Genomic DNA, 17,907 nt, shown 5'->3' with positions numbered 1-17,907 from the left:
GACACGCACAAGACTATGGCCAGTTGAGGGGATGGGAGTCAGGTTCTGAGTCCCTGGCTGCAACTCTCTTCAGACATTGCAATACATTCTCTGTGTATGAGATTGCAATCCTCTGGGGGATGGATTTGATCTAAAACCAAAATGTACTCTCATGAAAGGCTGCTGACCTTCCTGGGGAACAGTCCCTCTGTTAGGTGGGAGCATGGGCCTAAGTAGACAGGACGGGGCTATTCACAGGGGCAACCAAACTCCCTCATTTGGACCCACCCATAGACAGCAGTGCTCCTTGATGCCTCCTATTCAGCAAAAATACAACAGCATAATGCAACAACAAAAACACAGCAGTATAACACAGCAGCAACAAAAACACAACAGCAGAACACAACAATAGTATATGTCTCTTAGGGAGTAGAGGTATTCACCGAGGGTCAGAGTTGTTGAGGTGCTTCAGTGATTAATGTGTTTGCCGGTGGTCACCAGCAGGACTCTTCTGTCATAGCAGCAAAATTACATACTAATGTTTTGTTTTCTCTGAGGGGACATAGTAATTGATAAGAAAAGGATTATTTGATTCAGTGGAGTATGGTCTTCATTGGGATTTTGTAAAAGGTTGAATTCTTCTTCAGAAAAAAAATTTAGAATTGTCAAAGCAATTATTCTATTCAAACATCTAATCTATATATTTCCCTACTAAAAAATCCTCTTAGTATTCTAAAACATCTGAAGAAAATGAGAAGATTGAAACAAAACAAATTATTGTACATATTTGATTATTGGTTGAAATGCAAAGTCCCGTGTTTGAGCTCTTTGTGTCTTTTTTTTTTTTTTTTTTGAGATGGAATTTCACTCTCGTTGCCCAGGCTGGAGTGCAATGGCACAATCTCTACTCACTACAGCCTCTGCCTCTCGGGTTCAAGTGATTCTCCTGCCTCAGCCTCCTGAGTAGCTGGGATTACAGGTATGTGCCACCATGCCCGGCTAATTTTGTGTTTTTAGTAGAGACAATGTTTCTTCATGTTGGTCAGGCTGGTCTCGAACTCCTAACTTCAGGTGATCCGCCCGCCTCGGCCTCCCAAAGCGCTGGGATTACAGGCATAAGCCACTGCGCCTGGCCTGATCTCTTTGTATCTTTCTCTTTGTTGGTACTATCATTTCATATGAAAATAAGTCATCCATTTATTCATTAGGAAAATGAAGGGAACTGTGTTGTGAATATAAAAATATCAGATTTCGGTAGGACTGCATAACTTACAATTTTAGCATTACAAATTTCAACCAGGAAATGAGGTACTTGGCTCCAGGTCAAGATCCTATGTGTGACCTTTCATGTCAAACCATAGGAGGTTTCAAAGTCGTTATCTGGCAGGCTCATGGGGGAAGCTGCCCTCCCCACATCAGCTAGTGCACTGCCATCCCTGAAGGGAAGTGCAGGAAAGGACTCAGATCCTGACCCACATTCCCCTCAACTCTACAGTTGACCCTGTTTTGTGTATCTGCATTTCTACCTTAAGTGCCTCCATTCCGAGGCCTCCTAATTGGGCTGCACCTAGCTTTGGGTGCATCTGCTGAGATCACCTTATTGGAGGAGCCTTGAAGACAATTTTCGTAACTTTGGATGGGTATTTTGTACTTTTTTTCACTACTAGTCCTTTCCTCTTCCTCTCTGGGTCCATAAGATAGGAGGAGCCTTTAGTTCAGAGTTCCTTTGGCAGTGAGACCATCCTGGCCATGTGCAACACTGTGGGAGCTGGCACCTTCATCCTGGCCTGCACTACAACAAGGAATAAAGGATTGCTGGTTACTTTCAGTTTGGTGCTTCCTAATTGACCCCTTTGATGCAGGGGAGCTTGGCTTTCACTCTCTCTCTCTCCCTCGCCTTTGTCTTTGAGAGTTAAAAACACCAAACTTTTATTGAAGATTTTTTCTTTATTTCTTCTAAACAAACAAACAAATAAACAAACAAACAAACATGGGACACATGTGCAGAATGTGCAGGTTTGTTACATAGATATACGTGTGTCATGATGGTTTGCTGCACCTATTGACCTCTAAGTTCCCTGTAAGTTCCCTCTAAGTTCCATCCCCTCACCCCCCACCCCCAAAAAGGCCCTGTTGTGTTGTTACCCTCTCTGTGTCCATGAGTTCTCAATGTTCAACTCACACTTATGAGTGAGAACATGAGGTGTTCGGTTTTCTGTTCCTGAGTTAGTTTGCTGAGGCTGATGACTTCCAGCTCCATCCATGTCCCTGCAAAGGACATGATCTCATTCCTTTTTATGACTGCATAGCATCCTATGGTGTATATTTACCACATTTACTTAATCCAGTCTATCATCGATGGGCATTTGGTTTGTTTCCATGTCTTTGCTATTGTAAATAGTGCTGCAATAAACATACGTGTGCATGTGTCCTTATAGTAGAATGACTTATATTACTTTGGGTATATACCCAGTAATGGGATTGCTGGGTCAAATGGTATTTCTGATTCTAGAGCATTGAGGAATCACCACACTGTCTTCTACAATGGTTGAACTAATTTACATTCCCACCAAGAGGGTAAAAACGTTCCTATTCCTCCACACCCTCACCAGCATCTATTGTTTCCTGACTTTTTGATAATAGCCATTCTGACTGGTGTGAGATGGTGTCTCACTGTGGTTTTGATTTGCATTTTTCTGATGATCAGTGATGTTGAGGTTTTTTTAATGTGGTTTTTGGCTGCATAAATGTCTTCTTTTGAGAAGTGTCTGTTTATATCTTTTGCCCATTTTTTGATGGGGTTGTTTATTTTTTTTCTTGTAAATATGCTTAAGTTCCTTGTAAATTCTGGATATTAGACCCTTGTCAGATGGGTAGGTTGCAAAAATTTTCTCCCATTCTGTGGCTTGCCTGTTCACTCTAATGTTAGTTTCTTTTGCTGTACATTAGCTCTTTAGTTTAATTAGATCCCATTTGTCAATTTTGGCTTTTGTTGCAATTGCTTTTGGTGTTTTCGTCATGAAATCTTTTCCCATTCCTATGTCCTGAATAGTATTGCCTAGACTTTCTTCTAGGGTTTTTATGGTTTTGAGCTTAGGGGTCCAGTTTCAGTTTTCTACATATGGCTAACCTGTTTTCCAAGCAGCATTTACTGAATAGGAGGAGATCCTTTCCCCATTGCTTGTTTTTGTCAAGTCTGTCAAAGATCAGATGGTTGTAGATTTGCGTTGTTATTTCTGAGGTCTCTGTTCTGCTCCGTTGGCCTATATGTCTGTTTTGGTACCAGTACTATGATGCTTTGGTTTCTGCAGCCTTGTAGTATAGTTCAAAGTCAGGTAGAATGATGCTTTCAGCTTTGTTCTTCTTGCTGAGGATTGTCTCGACTATATGAGGTGTTTGATTCCATATTAAATTTAAAATAGGGTTTTTTTTTCTAATTCTGTGAAGAATGTCAATGGTTGTTTGATGGGAATAGCATTGAATCTATAGATTACTTTGGGCAATATGGCCATTTTCAAGATATTGATTTCTCCTATCCATGAGGATGGAATGTCTTTTCATTTGTTTGTTTCCTCTCTTATTTCCTTGAGCAGTGGTTTGTAGTTCTCCTTGAGGAGGTCCTTCACATGCCTTGTCAGCTGTAGTCCTAGGTATTTTATTCTCTTTGTAGCCATTGTGAATGGGAGTTCACTCATGATTTGGCTCTCTGCTTGCCTATTATTCATGTATAGGAATGCTTGTGATTTTTGCACATTGGTTTTGTATCCTGAGACTTTGTTGAAGTTGCTTATCAGTTCAAGGAGTTTTTAGGCTGAGACGATGGAGTTTTCTAAATATAAAATCATGCTGTCTGCAAACAGAGACAATCTGACTTCCTCTCTTCCTATTTGATTATGCTTTATTTCTTTCTCTTGCCTGATTGCCCTGGCCAGAACTTCCAATACTATGCTGAATAGGAGTGATGAGAGAGGGCATCCTTGTCTTGTGCTGGTTTTCAAAGGGAATGCTTCCAGCTTTTGCCCATTCAATATGATATTGTCTGTGCATTTGTTATAAATAGCTCTAATTATTTTGAGATATATTCTATCAGTACTTAGTTTATTGAGAGTTTTTTTTTTTTTTTTTTTTTTTTTTTTTTTTGAGACGGAGTCTTTGCTCTGTCGCCCAGGCTGGAGTGCAGTGGCACGAACTCGGCTCACTACAAGCTCCGCCTCCCGGGTTTACGCCATTCTCCTGCCTCAGCCTCCCGAGTAGCGGGGAGAGTTTTTACCATGAAGTGATGTTGAATTTTATCAAAGGACTTTTCTGCATCTATTGAGATAATCATGTGGTTTTTGCCTTTGGTTCTGTTTATGTGATGGATTAAGTTTACTGATTTGCATATGTTCAACCAACCTTGCATCCCAGGGATGAAGCCAACTTGATGGTGTTGGATACGTTTTTTAATGTGCTGCTAGATTCAGTTTGCCAGTATTTTATTGAGGATTTTTGCATTGACGTTCATCAGGGATATTTGCCTGAAGTTTTCCTTTTTTGATGTGTCTCTTCCCTGTTTTGGTAACCGGATGTTGCTGGCTTCATAAAATGATTGAGGGAGGAGTCCCTCCTTTTCAATTGTTTAGAATAGTTTCAGAAGGAACAGTACCAGCTCCTTTTTATATTTCTGGTAGAATTCAGCTGTGAATCCTTCTGGTCCTGGGATTTTTTTGGTTGGTAGGCTATTAATTACTGCTTCAATTTCAGAGCTTGTTATTGGTCTATTCAGGGATTCAACTTTTTCCTGGTTTAGTTTTGGTAGGGTGTATGCATCCAGGAATTTATCATTTCTTCTAGATTGTCTAGTTTGTTTGCATAGATGTGTTTATAATATTATCTGATGGTAGTTTGTATTTCTTTGGGGTCAGTGGTGAAATCCTCTTTATCATTTTTTATTGTGTCTATTTGATTCTTCTCTTTCTTCTTTATTAGTCTAGCTAGTGGTTTATCTATTTTGTTAGATTTTTCAAAAAAACAGCTCCTGCGTTCGTTGATTTTTTTGGAGGGTTTTTCGTGTCTCTATCTCCTTCAATTCTTCTCTGATCTTAGTTATTTATTGTCTTCTGCTAGCTTTTGGTTTTGTTTGCTCTTGCCTCACTAGCTCTTTTAGTTGTGATATCTGGGTGTCAATTTGAGATATTTCTACCTTTCTGCTGTGGGCATTTAGTGCTATAAATTTCCCTGTTAACACTGCTTTAGCTGTAACCCAGAGCTTCTGGTATATTGTCTTTTTGTTCTCGTTCATTTCAAAGAACCTCTTGATGTCTGCCTGAATTTCATTATTTACCCAGGAGTCATTCAGGAGCAGGTTGTTCAGTTTCCATGTAATTGTGTGGTTTTTGAGTAAGTTTCTTATTCCTGAGTTCTAATCTGATTACACTGTGGTCTGAGATCCTGTTATGATTTCGGTTTCTTTACATTTCGTGAGGAGTGTTTTGCTTCCAATTATATGGTCAATTTTAGAATAAGTGCCATGTGGCACTGAGAAGAATGCATATTCTGTTGTTTTGGGGTACAGCATTCTGAGACATCTACTAGAACCACTTGATCCAGAGCTGAGTTCAAGTCCCGAATGTCTTTGTTAATTTTCTGTCTCTTTGATCTAATACTGACAATGGAGTGTCAGAATCTCCCAATATTATAGTGTGGGAGTCTAAGTCTCTTTGTAGGTCCCTAAGAACTTGTTTTGTGAATCTGGGTGCTTCTTTATTGGGTGCGTGTATATTTAGAATAGTTAGCTCTTGTTGAATTGTTCCCTTTACCATTATGTAATGCCCTTCCTTGTCTTTTTTGGTCTTTGTTGATTTAAAGTCTGTTTTGTCAGAGACTATGATTGCAATTCCTGCTTTTTTGCTTTCCATTTGCTTAGCAACTTTTCCTCCATCTCTTTATTTTGAGCCTATGTGTGTCTGCACACAGGATGGTCTCCTGAATACAACACACCAACTGGTCTTAACTCCTTATCCAATTTGCCAGTCTGTGTCTTTTACATTTAAGGTTAGTATTGTTATGTGTGAATTTGATCCTGTCATCATGATGCTATTTAGTTATTTTGTACATGAGTTGATGCAGTTTCTTCAAAGTGTCATTGATCTTCATATTTTGGTATGTTTTTGCAGTGGCTGGTACCAGTTTTTCTTTTCCCTATTTAGTGCTTTCAGGAGCTCTTGCAGAGCAGGCCTGGTGGTAATGAAATCTCTCAGCAATTTGCTTGTCTGTAAAGGATTTTATTTCTCCTTTGCTTATGAAGCTTAATTTGGCTGGATATAAAATTCTGAGTTGAAAATTCTTTTCACTTTCTCTTGACTGAGGGCATATGTGGACTTACTTACTCCTTACCCTCTGAGAAATAACCCTTCTGTTCACAATGCCATTTGGCAGAGTTGTGTCTTTCTTATTCATTTAAAAAAACAAAATTACACAGTGGCAACACAATGCTTAAAAACTGCAGTGAGGTCTAGATTCTAATGCTTGGGCAGGAGGGGACCTGAACAGTGAGAATCCAGTTGGATGCCCCGCATTTGCACTTTCAGCTGTACTGCTGTGAGGAGACTTCAGCTGTTGTGCATGAGCTTTACATACCCTAGATGTCACTGGGATCTCCTTATCTCTCAGAGGTTTAGAATACTCGGCTCAAAATGAATACTAGTCCTAAGTACTCCCCAAGACTTCAGCAAATTCCTTGCACTAATGTCACCACAGAGTTCTTTGTCCTGAGTTTGCAGATACAAATATGCTCTAGTCATTCATTGCTTAACAACAGGGATACCTTCTGACAATGGCATCATCAGGTGATTTTTGCCGTGTAGGCAACATGAAGTGTACTTACACAAAACTAGATGGTGTCACCAACTATACACCTAGGCTATATGGCATAAGCTATTTCTTCTAGGCTACAAGCGTGTACAGCAAGTTACTGTACTGAATACTGTAGGCAGATGGAGCACAATGGTAAGTATTTGTGTATCAAAACTTATCTAAACATAGAAAAGTGAAATACAGCAGTACAATATCATGGAACCACCATTGCATATGTGGTTTGTCATTAACCAAAATGTCCTTATGCAATGCATGACTATGTTTCAAATACCTACATGGATTCCACTTATATTTTTTGAAAGCTAAGTATTATTAATTTCCCTCTAAATTAATTTGCCTCCCTAAATAAAGCATAGCTGAGGTATTCTAGATTGGTTAGATCTCTGATTCCTCATCATTTCCCACAAGTAAACTGGTGAAAATGGCAATTTTACTCAAGATATGAAAAATTAAGGGAGGGATTCCATAGGCATGTTCTACCACCTTCAACTGTTTCATGGTCTGCTTCCTTCCCAAAGCCCAAATTCCTCTCCCGCCACATTCTCCCTTGGGCTTGGCCCCTAGAAGGGCATCCCATGTCCTGACTTCAGCTTTTTGCATCCCCCCTGCAGTTATAAAATGAATAAGCTCTGGAGACCTAATGTATAGTATGTTGACCACAGTTAATATTGTCCATTTGAAATTTGCCAAGAGAGTAGATCTTAAGTGTTCTCATCACACACACACACTAATGGTAACTATGTGAGGGAATGGATTTTTTTTTTTTTTTTTTTTTTTTTTTTTGACAGAGTCTTGCTCTGTTACCCAGGCTGAAGTGCAGTGGCATGATCTCGGCCCACTGCAACCTCTACCTCCTGAGTTCAAGCAATTCTCCTGCCTCAGCCTCCTGAGTAGCTGGGATTACAGGTGCACACCACCATGTCTGGCTAAAATTTTATATTTTTAGTAGAGTTGGGATTTCACCATGTTGGCCAGGCTGGTCTCAAACTCTTGACCTCAGGTGATCCACCTGCTTTGGCCTCCCAAAGTGCTGGAGTTACAGTTCTGAGCCACTGCACCTGGCCTAGATGTGTTAATAGCTTGAGTGTGCCAGTCATTTCATAGTGTGTACATATATCAAAACATCACATTGTAACCTTGAATATATACAATTTTTGTTTGTCAATGTTATCTCAATAAGGTTGAAAAAGTCAGTCTGAGTCCGGTTTTCCCAATATGATCTTTGTTGTGCTAAAGAAGAGAAATCTAAAACTTTTTCTTGAACTACTTTTCCAAGCTAAACAGTAAGAGTAAATGGCTTCATTTAGTGATTTCCATTCTTTCTCGTCTCTAATGCACATCTATTTCTTTAAAAGTCCTTGTATTAGCCAGGGTTCTCCAGAGGGACAGATCCAATAGGATAAATGTATATACAGAAGAGAGTTTATTAGGGAGACTTGGCTCACATGATTATAAGGCAAAGTCCCACAATAGGTCATCTGCAAGCTGGTGAGGAAGAGAAGCCTGGAGTGGCTCAGTCCACATCCAAAAGACTCAAAGAAAGGGGGCTGGGGCCGGGGTGGTGGCTCACACCTGTAATCCCAGCACTTTGGGAGGCTGAGGCAGATGGATCACGAGGTCAGGAGATCGAGACCATCCTGGCTAAGACGGTGAAACCCCGTCTCTACTAAAAATACAAAAAAATTAGCTGGGCATGGTGGCAGGTGCCTGCAATCCCAGCCACTTGGGAGGCTGAGGCAGGAGAATGGCAAAATGGCATGAACCCGGGAGGCGAGCTTGCAGTGACCGAGATCGCGCCACTGCACTCCAGCCTGGGTGACAGAGAGAAACTCTGTCTCCAAAAATAAAAATAAAAAAAAAAATAAAAGAGAGCTGACAGTGCTGAGGCAAATCCTGGGAGCCCCATCTACCCCAGCAAGGGGCCGCTGGTGCAATTAGACCCAGACCCAGGAAGTTGCTTCTCGGCCTTTTTCTGCCTGCTTTGCTTTAGCTGCACTGAGAGCCTATTTGATGCAGTCCACTGAGTTGATTTCTCTGGTTAGATGTCATTAATTTTCCTTCTAACCTAATTTGCCTATTGGAGAAACATCTCCATAAAATAATTTTCTTTTCTCTTAATATTTCATCTTTCAAATATTTTAAAAGAAAACTAATACAGGAACAGAAAACCAAACACTGCATGTTCTCACTCATAAGTGGGAGTTGAACAATGAGAACACATGGACACAGGGAGGGGAACATCACACACCTGCGCATGTGAGGGGTCGGGGAGGGGCAAGGGGAGGGAGAGCATTAGGACAAATACCTAATGCATGTGGGGCTTAAAACCTAGATGATGGGTTGATAGGTGCAGGAAACCACCATGGCACATGCATACCTATATAACAAACCTGCACGTTCAGCACATCTATTCCAGAAGTTAAAGTAAAATCTATTTTAAAACGTTACAAATGCCTTTTCTTTAGAATCACCATTTTTTTCCCACAGCATTCTTTGCTGAGGTCATTTCAGACAACATGCCGACAAAGGCACACCCCACTCTCTTATTCTGTGTATCAGGTCCATTCCCATCAATAGAGGTCTACTGTCGGAAGAAAACTACAGGGGCAAGGAGAAAAGATCTAATCCTTCTTTTTTGTTCCTTTTCTCCTGTCTCCACTGTGAGCGGAGAGAAAGGCCTGAATGCTAATTCAGAAGTCTTCATCCTGCTGTAGATCCATCACTTGCAGTCTATCGGCAGGTTGTCGAAATACTAGGCATGATGTTCTCATAAGGCACGGCCTCCGATGACAGCCCTTCCAGTCAACACTCATGCCAGTATTTAGAAACTGAGCTTATCAGGGTTTATAAATGTTGAATGCATGCAGTTTTCCCTCACTAAGTTTTTCAGGATATGAGAATTGAGTAACGGTGTTCAAAAGTAAGCATTCACATGCATGATAATGCTGGCATTATCACAACAGGGTCCCAAAGCACAGGGCAGACTGTTCAGTACACTGGAGGAATCAAAGTTACAGCACCACGGGTATCATCATTATTTTATGTCTGAAGCTGAACCAGGTCGAGGGTTAATCCAAGCAAAAATTCTCCTCTGTCTAAAACTTCTTGCTACTTCAAGTATAAATTGTTTCTGCCTGAATTATTCAGATAAATGCCTCCTTGGTCCATTTCCTTTTGCTAGCACAGTCCTAATTTATAACAGAAGCAAATACCAGGTCACAAGGAATAAAAAAATGGAAAAGAACTAAGAATAAAGAAGAAAACATGAAAAGAAAAAGAAATACTCTATACCATCAGTATGATGAAATGATTTTTGCGTTCATTAAAGTTTAAAGTTCTTATGCCTCACCACAGAGGGTTATTTAAAGCTGTTGTAAAGCTCAAGTGTTCATAATTTGACTTTTTATTCTGGTGAGAACATCTGCTTCCTTTTCTAACAATCATACTTCTCTTTCTTTTCCTTTAAAGATGTTTTTCAAACTCCAAACACCCTGGTCTCTTAATGCATTCTAGTCAGATCCAGTACATTCTTTGCAGAATGACATGGGAATCTTGAACAAGGTTTCCTATCAGTTTAATGATTCAGTTGTTGATTTGCTGATATGTTTTAAAGCCATTTATTCTTACACAGCTGCATGTACTACATTGCTCTGTGCATGTATTTGTGAATATATGTATAGATTTTCAGGGTAAATATACTCATACACATAAAACCAAGGGATTTATTTCATTTTGGAACATGGTTTGATCAAAGAGAAGCTTTTTATTCTTTGTTTTTAGACTGCTAGTGAAGGGTAGTTATGAAAATGTCATGTGCTGCTTTAAATATCTCAGTTAAACGCTAGGCTATTGTATCCATCATTATCAACTAATGTTTCTGCTACCGGGCAGTGCGTTTTAGTATGAAATTTATTGTGGAACCTCACTATTCCCATCCTCTGATTTGACTGTGTAGTCACAGCCTTGCTGAGAAGAGAGCAGTCATGGATTAGTAGAGGCTTTTGGTTCCTCTTGCATAAGTCTTTTGAGTTATGACAGATATTGGTCAATCAATTCTCAATTCTCTCCTCCTGTCTTCTATTTTTTTTTTTGCTGGACTTTCTGGTATGTCTTTTTTTGGTTTCATTCTTGGTACATGTATCAGTAAAAATAATAATTACAGTGAATATCATGTATTGATTATACACTGTGCTAAGGCACTACATTGAGGGCTTTATACATGATTTCATTCAATCCTTAAAACAGTCTTATGAAGAAGTTACTACCATTTTCAATTTGTAAAGAAGAAATTGAGATATGGGAAGATTAATGAAATTGCCTGATATGATGTAGAAGTGAAATGTCAGAATTGTAACCCAGGTGCATATGATTCTAAAGATCATGTTTTTAATCATTTGGGTGTTCTGCCTGCTTCTTGAATACAAAAAAATAGAGAGCCTATGGTTACTCTCTCTTTACTCTTTTTTTTTTTTTTTTCTGGAAACAAAACAAAATACTTTTATTTATATATTTATTTATTTATTTATTTATTTATTTATGTTTAAGACGGAGTCTCTCTGTGTCGCCCAGGCTGGAGCGCAGTGGCGTGATCTCGGCTCACTGCAGGCTCCACTTCCTGGGTTCACGCCATTCTCCTGCCTCAGCCTCACCAAGTAGCTGGGACTACAGGTGCCCGCCACCACGCCTGGCTAATTTTTTGTATTTATAGTAGAGATGGGGTTTCACCATGTTAGTCAGGATGGTCTCGCTCTCCTAGCCTCGTGATCCACCGCCTCGACCTTCCAAAATACTGGGATTACAGGTATGAGCCACCACACCCGGCCAACACTTTAATTTTTAAGACAACTGCAAGCACCTCAAAAATGGATTATTGTTACAACACTTGTTAGCTTTTCACAATCTAGTTATTGCAAAGGCACATGAATAAATGTTAATGGACAAAGTAAAAAAATGAGGCACCTTAATGTATGTAAAATTTAAAGTAAAAAGACATTCAATCCACTGACTTCTAAAAGAGGCTAAATATACCTCTATATATTACATTCTAAAATTGCATTGCCTACTGTGGTTTGTGTCTTGGATTCTACAATTAATTTTAAGGAAATGCATAAACAAAACTGTGCAACCTGCAAAGGGAAAATCATTTTCTCAATGTCATTTCATGTAAAGACAATAAAAAAGCTACTAAAATTTGTTGTAGCCACACATAAAGCTACCTATGGAATGAATGTGATCACTGTTACCTTTGAGCTGTGATGAGTATTCTGCCCATTGCACTGCAAATTGTATATATCATACCTTGTGTTCTAGACAAGCATGATCATGCTTTTCCAAAAATACATGTATTTTTTAATTGTATATATCATACCTTGTGTTCTAGACAAGCATGATCATGCTTTTCCAAAAATACATGTATTTTTTAATTCCACACAATGAACACGCTTCTCTTTCCATATTTAATCTATGTAGAGCTTAACTTACAGTGCCCAGAGGAGGCAATATGATATGGTACTAAGTCTTTACATTTTTAAAGTGAAATCACTCTTTTTCTTTAAAAATACTTTTAAAAATATGCAAAAATACAAATGGGACTGCTAAATTATAATGCATATTTTAGAATGAGAAGCATATCTTTTCTTCCTTTAAAGTACCATATAGAGAATGGTATCTTACAACCCGGAGTCACTTTGTTTAAAATCAAATGTGAAAGGACTGTTATGGAATGAAAAGTTTGCACAACTCCTTGGAGCAGTTAAAGTCGGCCATGCGACGTAGGCTACATAGCACTCAAGATTTGGTAGCTTTTTTGAAATTTGAGCCCCCCTCCCATGTTTAATGGAAAGTAACATTTACAGGGTGTGATTACACATACACTATAATACAGGAATGATGTCCCTTTGCCAGAAGATAACATTGCACATTTCCTTGCCATTTCTTGGTTCCAACTTGATAATTTTTTAAGATTGTAAATTATATAGTACTCAGCTAAATTTTTTTTTTCATGGTTACAAACCCTGCCAAAACACAAAGGGGAAAGTATTTCTCATTATAACACACACACACACACACACACACACATTTGAATGTCACACAACACAAGAAACAATGCTTACAGACTTGTTATTGTTTCCAGAAGAAAATGGTCAGTAAACTACTAAGGTGAAGACAAAAGACTACCCTTCCCCAGGATCACAGTGCACAAAAAGCAAAATGTCAAACAACAGTACTTCAAAGCAAAACAAAGGTCTGAGGGTGAAGCCAGTTCACTTGCAATCCTGTTAAAGAATGAGAGTCACTGTTTAGGTCCAATGCGCTGGGAACATTTGCTAGCTCAGAATGCAATATTGGTAGAATTTGCTAAGAATACAACCAAGGATGCCGAAGGCATTAGCCAGCTGAGGCTCGTTTTTTCGGGAACCATCTCTAACATCGGGATCAGGAAATCTGTAAACTGTGCAGTATCTTCATGGGGCCAGCCATACTTCTCCACAAAAGGGCATCAGGGCTTCGGCTTGGTCATGTCGCAGTTTTCCTTTTCTGGTGAAAAACTCCTTGAAACATTTCCCCAACATAGCGTATTTTCGAGGGACTTTCCCCCGCAGTTCAATGATCAATGCTATGTGATCTTCGTCTCTGGAATAGTCTTCCCCAGAATGTGGTTCAAACAAATAATCGCCCGTTGCCAGCTCAAATGCCATACATGCCGTGCTCCAGATGTCCGCAGGGGTGCTGTATCCCGTTCCTATTAAAACCACTATGGAACGGTGCTGACGCATCTGGATGTTTTCCGTGAAGTGTTTATGCACCCAACAAGCATTTCCCAGGTCAGCAATTTCTACTCTAATTTTATCAGCATTCCGTGGATCCAGGGGGTTCACCCACAAGTTAGCCTCCCGGGTTTTTGCTTTTGGCAAATCCCCAGTACTGGAGGCTGAAACCGTCCTGCTTTTGTCATGGGACGGACTGCTTTTCCTTTGCTCAGTAAGTGGTGATCCCTCAGAAAGCACAGAGCCGCAGGCCACAGGTTCTAAGGATCCAGAGAACAACGAGGTGGAAAACTCTGGAAACTGTGACTCGGGAATTTTATGCCGTCCATTTGGCAATTCACTGTTGAATTGTTCATAGGAGCTGCTGTATGTGTAATCACTTTCTGCATTTGGCTCATCAAGATTATATTCCTAAGGATTTGGGCAGTCTTCTTCATTATCCTCTTCATCGTCCAGTTGCTGCTCCAGTAGGAATGGGCCATTTTCAAGATGGCCATTGGTTTTAGGTGATTCTATCCACCTCGGGTCTGTGTTCGCAAGTTCCTGATCTACATCATCTTCTTCTTTTTCAATGTTTTCTTTCTCAGGGTCTTCTTTCTCTTCCTGGTCCTCAGTTTCACCATTTCCCTTTGCGGTCTCTGCCTCGGCCGCGGCCTCTAATCCTGTTGTTTTTAGTTTCACCACTGGTCAGTATTCGCCGTCTGCCAGAGCGGCAGCGGCAGCGGCAGCGGCGGCGCAGGCGCAGTTCTTACCTCCTCCGGGCCGTTTGAGCCAGTGGAAGCCGCAGCCCGGCGGGTCTCCTCACCCTCACGCTTAGCCGCCGCCTTCGCGAAGCCCCTAGGCCCGCTTCCGCCGCGTTGGAATGAGCTCCAGGATAGTGCTTCCCATTTAGGCCCAAAAGCGGAGGCCGAAAAGAGAAACACCCAAAAAATCCGGAGCCTCAACAGAAAGCTCCTTTAGTTCCTCCTCCTTCCCCGCCACCAGCACTACCGCCACCGCCAATTTTGGCAGATCCCACACCACCAGAGCCAAAGGAGGAGATCCTGGATCAGATGATGAGGAGCAAGAGGACCCTGCGGACTACTGCAAAGGTGGCTATCATCCAGTGAAAATTGCAGGCCTCGTCAATGGCCGGTATCATGTTATTAGAAAGCTTGGTCGGGGGCACTTCTCTACTGTCTGGCTGTGTTGGGATATGTAGGGGAAAAGATTTGTTGCAATGAAAGTTGTCAAAAGTGCTCAGCATTATACAGACACAGCCTAGGATGAAATAAAATTGCTCAAATGTGTTCAGGAAAGTGATCCCAGTGACCCAAACAAAGACATGGTGATCCAGCTCATTGACGGCTTCACGATTTCAGGCCTGAATGGGATACACGTGTGCATGGTCTTTGAAGTGCTTGGCCACCATCTCCTCAAGTGGATCATCAAGTCCAACTATCAAGGCCTTCCAGTACGTTGTGTGAAGAGAATCATTCGATGGTTCCTTCAAGGGTTAGATTATTTACACAGTAAGACCAAGATTATTCATCCTGACATAAAGCCGCAAAACATCTTGATGTGTATGGATGATGCATATGTGAGAAGAACAGCAGCTGAGACCACTGAGTGGCAGAAAGCAGGTATTCCGCCTCCTTCAGGGTCTGCACTGAGTACGGCTCCGCAGAAGAAACCTATGGGAAAAATATCTAAAAAACAAAAAGAAAAAACTGAAAAATAAACGGAAGAGGCAGGCTGTTATTGGAAAAACGCCTGCAGGAGATAGAAGAATTGGAGCAAGAAGCTGAAAGGAAAATAATAGAAGAAAACATCACCTCAGCTGCACCTTCCAATGAGCAGGATGGCGAATACCCTTTTCTTAACTTGAGAAATATATGATACAGAGGATCAAAGCATTTAGAGTCACCATAGTGTTTACACACATAAATATGCACATGCATACCCAGGCATATCCTTGCATGAACACATGTGGTCACATACCAAAATATATATGCATACACATGCACACACATATATGCATACACACACACACAGACACTTAAAACACTTAAAACTGTCTTATCACTCCTGCATTGTGGAAAAATAAACCATTTTAAGCTTCTTTTAGAGTTTTTGTAAAAAACAAAAACTAATGCCATTTGTCCTAATCGGAGTCCCCAAAACTACACTTATATTTTCTAACTTCTCTGTGGAATATTTTTATCTTTTTCATTCTCTGTGTTATTTCCTGAGTCTTCATTCTTTCCATTTCTTCAAGTCATTGACTTGTATCCTATCTCTCCTAAAAGCTATAAATCATTAAATGTTATTTTCTCCAATTCCAAAGCAATTTTCAGTGAACTTTAAAAACTCTTGAATCTATTTTATTTAGAACTAAAATTTTTAAAAATGATTTTCAGCACTCTTTTCATGAAGGAAGGAAAACTCAAGTATTATAATAAATGTTAAATATTTCCTTTTTTTGTCCCTGAAAATGTTTTGAATTATTTTTAATTGCACTCTTTTAGTTTTTAAATATATGATGCTCTTTCCTAGAAGCCAGTTTCTTTAATCTTTTTAATTTTAAATATAAGTGCATTTTAATTTTCACTTTGTTTTACTTACAAAGAATCATAATTTTCTATGTGATACTGTAAATGTCATTGTTATGATTCCATTCATTGATTCCATATTGTATTTTCTTTTTTAAAAAAATTATTATGTTCTTTCTAGAAGTGACTGCTTTGCACACTGCTATCTATGTGAAATATTTCTTCTTCTGTTAAACTATGTTAACATGATGAATCGGATCTGCCATGTAAATGAGAAGCCAAATAATGTTTTTACTGCTTTAAAATACAGAGGGGCAGCTGTCTAGTTTTATTAATATTGTTTTCATAATTGAATTTCTGGTGGCAAATTCACTTTTTGGCAATCAGTCTCAATAGCCAAACTGAACCTCAGCTCAAACAGATTGTTGTACATAAAATATGGTGAAAGTAGAAATTTAGTTAGGACAAGTACAGATTTATAATGCAAGAAAACAATTGGAGCCCTAAATGCACCATATGGGTATCAAGAGAGTCAATTTGTTTCACATGTGACACTAAAGAAGAAACAAAGAAAGTGCCTATGTCAGCTCCTTCATACCCATCAAGATGAATCTGCCTTCTTTATGCACTCATTCATGTAAAGTTATTTTAGAATGTGAAGATTAGGCTGCTGATTCAAACCTGTTCATGGTTTAATTCTAAAATTATTCATACTACCAAACATTAATTAAAGCCAAACTACTAATAAAAATAGCACTTTAGTTTATTTGCAACAAATATGCTAATATCTTAATATAATCAGAAATTACAAAATAGCATCACAGTTATATTATTTGGAAAGAATGAATATGCCATTTCTTTTACAAGGCGATTACTAAGTTGACTCCATTCAAATAATGCAGTGAGTTCCCACAATATTCTGAAAATGATGCAGGCTGAAAAATTAAACTTCTTGCGGAATCATGACCAAAAAGAAAAGTCCCGTTCAGTAATCTTACTGTTGGTTCACCTAGGCAGACACACTTTTGGGTGGAGTAGAAGAGCAGGTAATTTGAGTTAATTGTGAGGCAAGAAGGACTGGCATTCTAGCAGATGCCTTGTGAAAATGGAACTTTGACAAAGTCAACAAGATATGCTAGGGTGTGGCCTGGCATGGCTCCCAGCAAGGCTACGGAGAGAGGTACATTCTACATTGTCAGGAGCAGAGTGCAAAGGATGAGCAAGGAAGAGACAGGGATATTAGCCTTGTTCCAGAAAAGGCGGGAAGATCAAGATGCAAGTGAGCAGAAACCCAAGGTACATACTCCAGAGAGCTTTGAGGAGAGTAACTCAGAACAACATCTCAAGCAAGTTTCTTTTCTACGGAGGCAGCCCAGAAATGAACCTAACAATTTTTGAAACCCCTGCAAAAGTTTGATGAAGTTGTTCTGCTACCAACTTTGTAGCCAGCTAGTCAAATGTATGTACAAAGTGGAGAACCAAATCCAGTTTCCACTCCGAGGACTTTTCTACAGTTTACTCTTAGTCACTTTGCATCTCTCAGATGGTTTGCTTCCTGGCCTTAGAATGGTTTGGGGGAGCAGAGGGCAGCAGGTGCTGAAAATAAGGATGGAAATGAAGATTAATATGGAAAGGGACATCTGAAGGTAGAGGCTGGGAGTGCTTGAAGAAGCTGGTCTGATTTTTTCTCTGATGATGGTGTAAATTAAAGATATGGCTTCAAGTACCATCAGTTCTGCTAGCATGCTTGCTTTGAAACGTGAATTTGTCCCAAT

At 39.7% G+C, this 17,907-nt stretch overlaps 1 protein-coding gene and 2 pseudogenes across 4 annotated transcripts in view; 1 reads left to right on the top strand and 2 right to left on the bottom strand.

Moving 5' to 3' along the window:
* NKAIN3 (sodium/potassium transporting ATPase interacting 3) overlaps positions 1-17,907 on the bottom strand; it is a 764,304-nt gene that overhangs the window by 125,216 nt on the left and 621,181 nt on the right. The gene's annotated exons all lie outside the window — the stretch shown is intronic.
* On the bottom strand, positions 12,709-14,402 carry LOC103237669 (SRSF protein kinase 2 pseudogene; annotated as a pseudogene).
* On the top strand, positions 14,492-15,479 carry LOC140712143 (SRSF protein kinase 2 pseudogene; annotated as a pseudogene).

This window comes from Chlorocebus sabaeus, chromosome 8 (assembly GCF_047675955.1).
Source record: "Chlorocebus sabaeus isolate Y175 chromosome 8, mChlSab1.0.hap1, whole genome shotgun sequence".
NCBI lineage: Eukaryota > Metazoa > Chordata > Mammalia > Primates > Cercopithecidae > Chlorocebus > Chlorocebus sabaeus.
Note: the sequence above shows the minus strand (reverse complement) of the source record. Positions and strands in the feature narration are given on the sequence as shown.